Raw genomic sequence first — 7,263 nt, forward strand, 5'->3', positions numbered from 1 at the left:
TATATTTTATTATCATATCAAATTTAATTATGTCCAAACTCAATATTATATCACTCCGAGTTAAATGATGACAGTTGAATTCAGGTACGAATCCCCGAGATATCACATCTACATCAGCATCCGCCATTACGGCCAGCTGTCAACTCCTCAAAATTAATGTTCATAGCCAGCAGGTTGGAGGAGCTTCCAAAGAACATCAACAATTAAAATTACAAGGTTACAAAATTATTATATAATTATTAATTTAATATCTTAAAAATGATTATTGTATAAACCACTAGTGATTTATCTGTCACCAAAAGATATGTCCTCATGAAACTCAGACATATAAAATAAACAGATTTAGAACACCTAGCTTTTTCTCTGCATTTAAAATTTATAAAATGGTTCCCATATAATTTGAAATAATTCTATAAAAATCATAACCGCCAAACAAACGTTTAACCCTTCAGATTTTGACCAACACGTTTTCTTTGAATTTCGGAATTCTCCCTTATTTTTGAAGTTGTCGGTAAATTAAATACTATTTTAGAAACTAGATTAAATTATCTTTGAAATATTTGCATTTGTTTATTCTAAAAAATATTTTTTTAATATCAAACGTCAAAATGTTAACAAAAAAACTTACCTCGACATTTTCACTCGGAACGTCCATAATTTTGAATAATTCAATATTTATAAAACATATTACTTTTGTGTAAGTAATAAGTAATAAAACTGTCATTTCACTTTTTATACCGTTTATACAATTAAAAAAAATTAATATTTTTCTAACTTTAACTGTCAAAGAAAAAATGCCGAAATTCGTAATTATGCACTTTGACATTTTTTAAATTTTATCCTTGTAATAATGTATAAATATTTGATACAAACTGTGAAAAATAATTATTTATCTTTTCAATGACGAACATATCACATATCTAGGCATTATATAAAAAATGATAAAAATACATTTGTAATGTATTGACGCCCTGGTCATATCTGTCCTTTAGAGGCTATAATGGAATATGATGTTTGTGGCTAGTTATGTCCTTCCGAGGCCTGAAGGGTTAAAGTGTTTTTAGTTTTGTATATTTGTGAAAACAGTTTACAAGAAAAAAAAAACAAAGTTAAGCGATTTTATTTTTAATTGTAAGTCCGTTTTTTAAATTAAAATCTAAAAAAATTCTTCAAAATCCGCATTTAATTTTGGATATGTTTTTTAGAAACAATTTTGAATCTGCATACTCTTTGCGTCATGTTCATTCATCCATTGTCTCATACATATATTTTAATGCAAATCTAACTTTGGCTCGTTTGATCAATCCAAGTCTTTCTGTGACACCCCACTTCTTCTTCTATCTATTTAAGAGTCATTTTATCTATACTCCTTCCATCCATTTGCTTGACGTGACCTACACAATCGCACGATATTTTCGATCCCTTCATTTGCAATATAGTATTGTTCCTTGTAGCTACATTGGTTTTACCACATATGGGGATACTCTGGGATCTCAATTCAACTGCATTCAGTTCACAATGAATTTATCCAGCCACTGCCAACTTTACGAGTCCCAAAAAAAGTTTTATTTTTTTATTTTAAAAAGATTTTTACACATTTATGAACTACGTACCTCATTTCAAGAGAAAACTTTCATTCAAAATTACGATTCCAGTATAGAAATTTTTAAGGGAGAGCAAAGATAAAACTTTATTTTTCAAATAAAACTTTTGATTACTCTACACATACCAAACTGCTATACTTACAGGTAATATTGTTGTCATTTTATTACTCCATACCTACACGACCAAGTAGTTCGTCCGTTCGCTTCAGAAGAATTTAACATACCTACCTCTAAACCACGCGGTTCGCCGCCCGCTTTCGCAGAATCAAACTATCGCTGACCGTGCGGATTATCAAGACGCAATAAAACGTGTAAAAATGTTTGTCATAAGTCAACCGATAATTTTCCGCTCCGCTCTCTATAAATAAAATCTGTGAAAACAAACCAGTACCAAGAATAGCATTGTGTTCCAAAAGTGCGAAGTGCGTTCCTTCCACTTTAATTTGCAACATATTTCTCCTTATTGCAGCGGTTTATTCACACAGAATCTTTCATAATTAAACGTTCCTTCGATTTACAGATAATTACATCAAATTACACCCTAACTTTCATCTGGCTGAGAATTTTTACTAATTTTATGTTCTTAGAACGCTCCTCGGGAATCTTTGATTGCCCAAAAATAACAAAAGGTCAAGCCGGAATATTGGCCGCGAATATGTCGAATCATCGCCGGTAATGCACACCATCGTCTCCTTTGTCCGGTCCGATTTCCCGTCCCTAGAACAATGGGCTGAGATTCCTGCATGTCAGGTGTATGGAGCAATCCCACAGGGCCTTTTGTCTTACGTCTAATGGAGGCTGACAAGACACCCGGGACTCTCTAGGCCCTGGGCCCCGTGTTCCCCGGGACAGTCGTGGGCCGTCACACGTCAGGGAATCCGAGAATTCCTTGACTAAGTGCTCAAGTTGACCGTTTGGGAATCATTCGCTTATTTACGTACACGATGTAGTAGTTACGTTATGGCTCTTTCATTATATTCCACTGGAGATTGACAGGATTTTGCTGACTCTCAAGATTCTTTGCGAGGAGTCATGGGCCGTCATAACACGTCTGGGAAATCAAGTGTACATGAATGTACTGATAGGATGTAACATGCAATCTATCAGGTACTTCTTGAAAACCATGACCGTGATGGCTTCCTCGTTAAGTCAAAGGCTTTCACTATGATATCTGGAATATCTAAAGGATGAAAAGGAACACAAAAAATGCGTTCTGGGCGTGTTTTAATATCGAAAATCTGACCAATTTCGATTACAGAAAAGGGTTTCGTCATTATTCTGAAATTCAAATGAAATGGCAATTTATGATATCAGGCAAATGTCAGAGACAAAGTGCTTGCTAAAAGAGCTAGACCCAAAAGGGAGTAAGTCAATGGCTACAATGGTTTCCATTCAAATCTAAATAGATACGGTGGAGATAGCTCTGACCAAGCGCATACCCCAACCAATCAATATTTTTTAGGTTCACGATGTAATTATAACTGGTGGCTTTCTCGCAAATAGTCATTTGACGGAGAATCTGAGAATTTTCTGAATATCAGTGCAAACATTGACCATTAAAGAATTTGTTGTTCGTTTTTTACATTTTCAATGTAAAATGAATATGGTGACATTTGTCTTATCTCGCCAGGATATTGACAGTACATTGGTGACTTCCTGGCGAAAAATAACAAGAATTTGCTCGACGGAGAATTTAAAAAATATATGGCTAAGTAAACACATTTATGAATCATTTAAAAAACTACATATTAAGTTTCCGGTATGACGGTAATACAATAGTTTGACCTTTGTCTGAACTTCTCTAGGAAACTGATAAGACGTTTTTTTTTACAAATTTTAAAAGATTACAATTTTGGTGATTTTCTCTACCACCCTACTAGGTTCATGACCGTATTATGGTAGTCGCACATAATTTATGTAAGAATAACAAAAATAATATTTTGTAGAAGAAATAAATCATAAGGGAAAAGGATATGGTAAAAAAAATAAAAAAAATACATATTATAATTATAATAAAATGGTATTTATAAAGTGCAATTTTTTGTCATTTAACTTCAGGTGCGCTTTACTATAGCAAACTTAAAAACGGTAATTTAGTATAAGTGGTCATATTCGTAAAATTATTCCCACAGTGTGCCTTCCCAATACAGATCTAACAATATAACACTAAATATACAGGTTAGATGATTATATACAGTATATAAACCACATTAGAAATAAAAATACAGAGTTAATTGATTGTAAAAAGTTACTTAAGATAATATAAAAAAATATATTTAAAGTAAGATTAAAATACATGCAAAATTATACCAAATTATTTTATATAGACTTTTCAAAATAAATATACTAGAGTAAAAAAATATGTTACAGGATGAGATTTTATTTGACGAATTGTGAAATAACACAAATTAATCATTAATTAATTAAACTTAAAATAATTAAACTAAAATTAAGTAAACTTAAATTAATTAAACTAAATTAATTAAACTTAAATTAAGTAAACTTAAATTAATTAAAATTAAATTAATTGAACTTAAATTAATTAAACTTAAATTAATTTACCTTAAATTAAGTAAACATAAATTAACTAAGCTTAAATTAAGTAAACATAAATTAATTAAACTTAAATTAATCAAACATAAATTAATTAAACTTAAATTAATTAATCATAATTAAAATTCAATTCAATCACCACAACACGGGCATGTGCCTAGCTTGGTGGTTTTAACACACTTAAAAACTGTAAAAACCAATAAAAAAACACTGATAAAAAAAAAACACACACAATTTACATGTGCTCGAAGGGATTTCTTAGCCGATTCCTCATAACTTTTTTTACTTTACCTTTTTAGAAATTTAGCCAGACTTATAAGCAGCAAAGTAATTTAGTCATAATTCATTTGCACGCAAGTAACTACCATATTATAAACTGCGGATAATATCAATAATGTGATCTTGAACGAGTGATTCGCGACCAGGCCCGGCGTCACACGATCAGTGAGCGCCCCGGGAGAAAATTCCTCCGTGAACCAGAGGTTATATACCCCCAAATTCCATCTTAATGATTCAATTAGCCAAACTGAGATATCCCTAGAGCGAAAAAAAAACGCCCGGTAAAAACCGTCGGAGAAGCGTCCAGAACAGAAATAACAACCCGCACGGCTTCTCAGTCTGTAATCAAAGATATGTAATTTTCATCGTGGGGAGGTGTGAAGACCAAATGTTTATTGAAATGGAAAGGATACAGCAGGATGATGTAAATGTGCACTTGAAACTTATTTTTATTTATTTATTGGATAATTTGTATAGCGCCGCTTTTGTGAGATATCACCTCAGGGGCGCTTTACAGTTGATGCAGGTATTACAAAAAATTAAAATATTACAAAAATAGAGTGGAGTTAAGTTAAGTAAAATGAAGTATAGGAACAGGTGACACGAAGATAGAAGATGGAGACTCTGCAGCAAGAATCCTAGGTGGTGAAGAAACTGTGCCAGCTGCTGCAGCGAAAGTATCCACCGCGTCCACCAACAGTGCCAGCACGAGGTTCGTCATCCGTCCAGGTATGTATCTGCTGCTAATAAAGCGCTGATACACTATCCTCTCACAGATACCAGACCTTGGCAGCACCGCTGTGACGTTCTAAGAAGATAGAAGATGGGGACTCTGCAGCATGAATCCTAGGTGGTGAAGGAACTGGACCAGCTGCTGCAGCAAGAGAGTCCACCGCGTCCAACAACAGCGTCCAGGTATGTATCTGCTGCTAATAAAGCGTTGACACCTCACATTGATAAGAGACCCTGGCAGCACCACTGGACGTTCGGCAAGTCCATCATTTATCTCCATGTAATCCTGTTCCTGGTAATTGTTGAAGTGGTATATCTAATTTGGTGCTACAATTTTGACAGCTAACAACCAACTAAATGACCATCACGCATAGGTAAACAGAGAGGACCGACCTCCAAACACTCGGTCTCGGCACACGCTCCTTACTTCATTCACATTTATACATCGACTCTTTTCTATAAGTGGTTCACTTGAACTTGCCATATCTTCTTCGGGCGTCCCCTACTTCTTCTATCGTTCACATTCGTGTCAAAACAAATCAAAATCAAGTGAAATACGCACAATTTTTAGGTGACAAGGTCTTTAAAATCTATGACGGGTGTGGGGAGGCAATCGCGACCAAATGAGTGACAGTTTTGTCGGGGTACTTTAAAACTTCAATAATTCGGCTACAAAGAAACATAGCGCTGCCTCCTTAGACTATTTTTAAAGAGAAACATATCTAAGTGTTGTTTTAAAGAGAAGAGTATGTACAGAACATACGTACTAAATAAATGACCTTCAATTATTGCGGCTTAGATTCCAAATCAACGTATTCTCCGTGTTATGGATCATTCTGAGTGAGTCCCCAACCGAGAAGATTCCGGGCGCATCTTGACGATGCATTAGAGGAAATATGTTTAATATATTAAAGGGAAAAGGCGGTTGGTGGGACCGATTACGCCGGCCGACGTGTGAATAGGAAGGACCGGCGCGGGCGGCTGGGTGGTCCATTGATGCCTTCGCAGCATCCGACACATCGGTACCTACTCGAGCCGCTCTCGAGCGTGTGAAAGTGCAATTATATTACCTCGTACCTACCTAATATTATAGCTCATACCTTATAATGACAAGCCTTGCGGGGTGAGGCACTGCGATCCGTATAAAATTTTGAGATCACTCCAGTGTTATGAGATATTATCAGTATTCATAATCAAAAGTTGCGTGAAATGGCAATGTCTACAAATGAAGTCAAGTTTAATGACAAGATTGGAATAGCCTGGATTTTCCTGGTATTTTTTCTACTCTATCTCTTTCCCTTCCCAAGTCTCAAAACCAGTTCCATGATAACTCAACACAGTGACAGTTCAAAACACTTTTAAAAAGTGATATAAAGTCATTAGAAACGATGAAATTTTTTTTTTAACCTAACCTAACCTACTTAACCCAGTTAATAAAGTTTTTGTTTCATCACTTTCCATCACTTTATATAACTTTTTAAAAATATGATGAATTATCATTGTGATGATTTATCCGGTCACCCTCAAAACCATACAATAAAGAGAAACACGAGAAATACGACGTGGGCGAGTTTCGAGATCCATAAGTCTGACCATTTTTCGCATAGAACCGTGTTTCATCTTTAAGACGATGTAATTATAAATCCAAATAAATCCAAAATCTTAACATTACCATTAAATATTTTAATTTGAAGGTCCTGTTTTTATTAATATGAAATATAAATAACTTGCATCCGTAGGTATTTATCCCTCTAGAAACATTTGAGATTTTAGTAATAAGTTCATCAGAAATAATTAAAATGTGAGCGTCGAGCAAACCCGTTATTAGAGTCTTATGTCGCCTTATCTAACTAACTAACCATCACGCCGTTTCCCCGCAGGGGTAGGCAGAAACGACGGACCGCCAAAGAACTCGGTCTTGGCACACACTCTTTTCCTCATTCACATTCTTACATAGTCTTCTAATAAACTCTTCCGTTATTCGATCGTACCATGTCTTCCTCGTGTGTGCCAGACTTTTTCTAGCATTAAAATTCACGTCATATATTACATTCTCCTTACATTTCTTTCTTCATTCTTTCGCTTTGCTAATTTT

This window comes from Hesperophylax consimilis, chromosome 4 (assembly GCF_061612785.1).
Source record: "Hesperophylax consimilis isolate HC1 chromosome 4, BYU_Hcon_1.0, whole genome shotgun sequence".
NCBI classification, from domain to species: domain Eukaryota; kingdom Metazoa; phylum Arthropoda; class Insecta; order Trichoptera; family Limnephilidae; genus Hesperophylax; species Hesperophylax consimilis.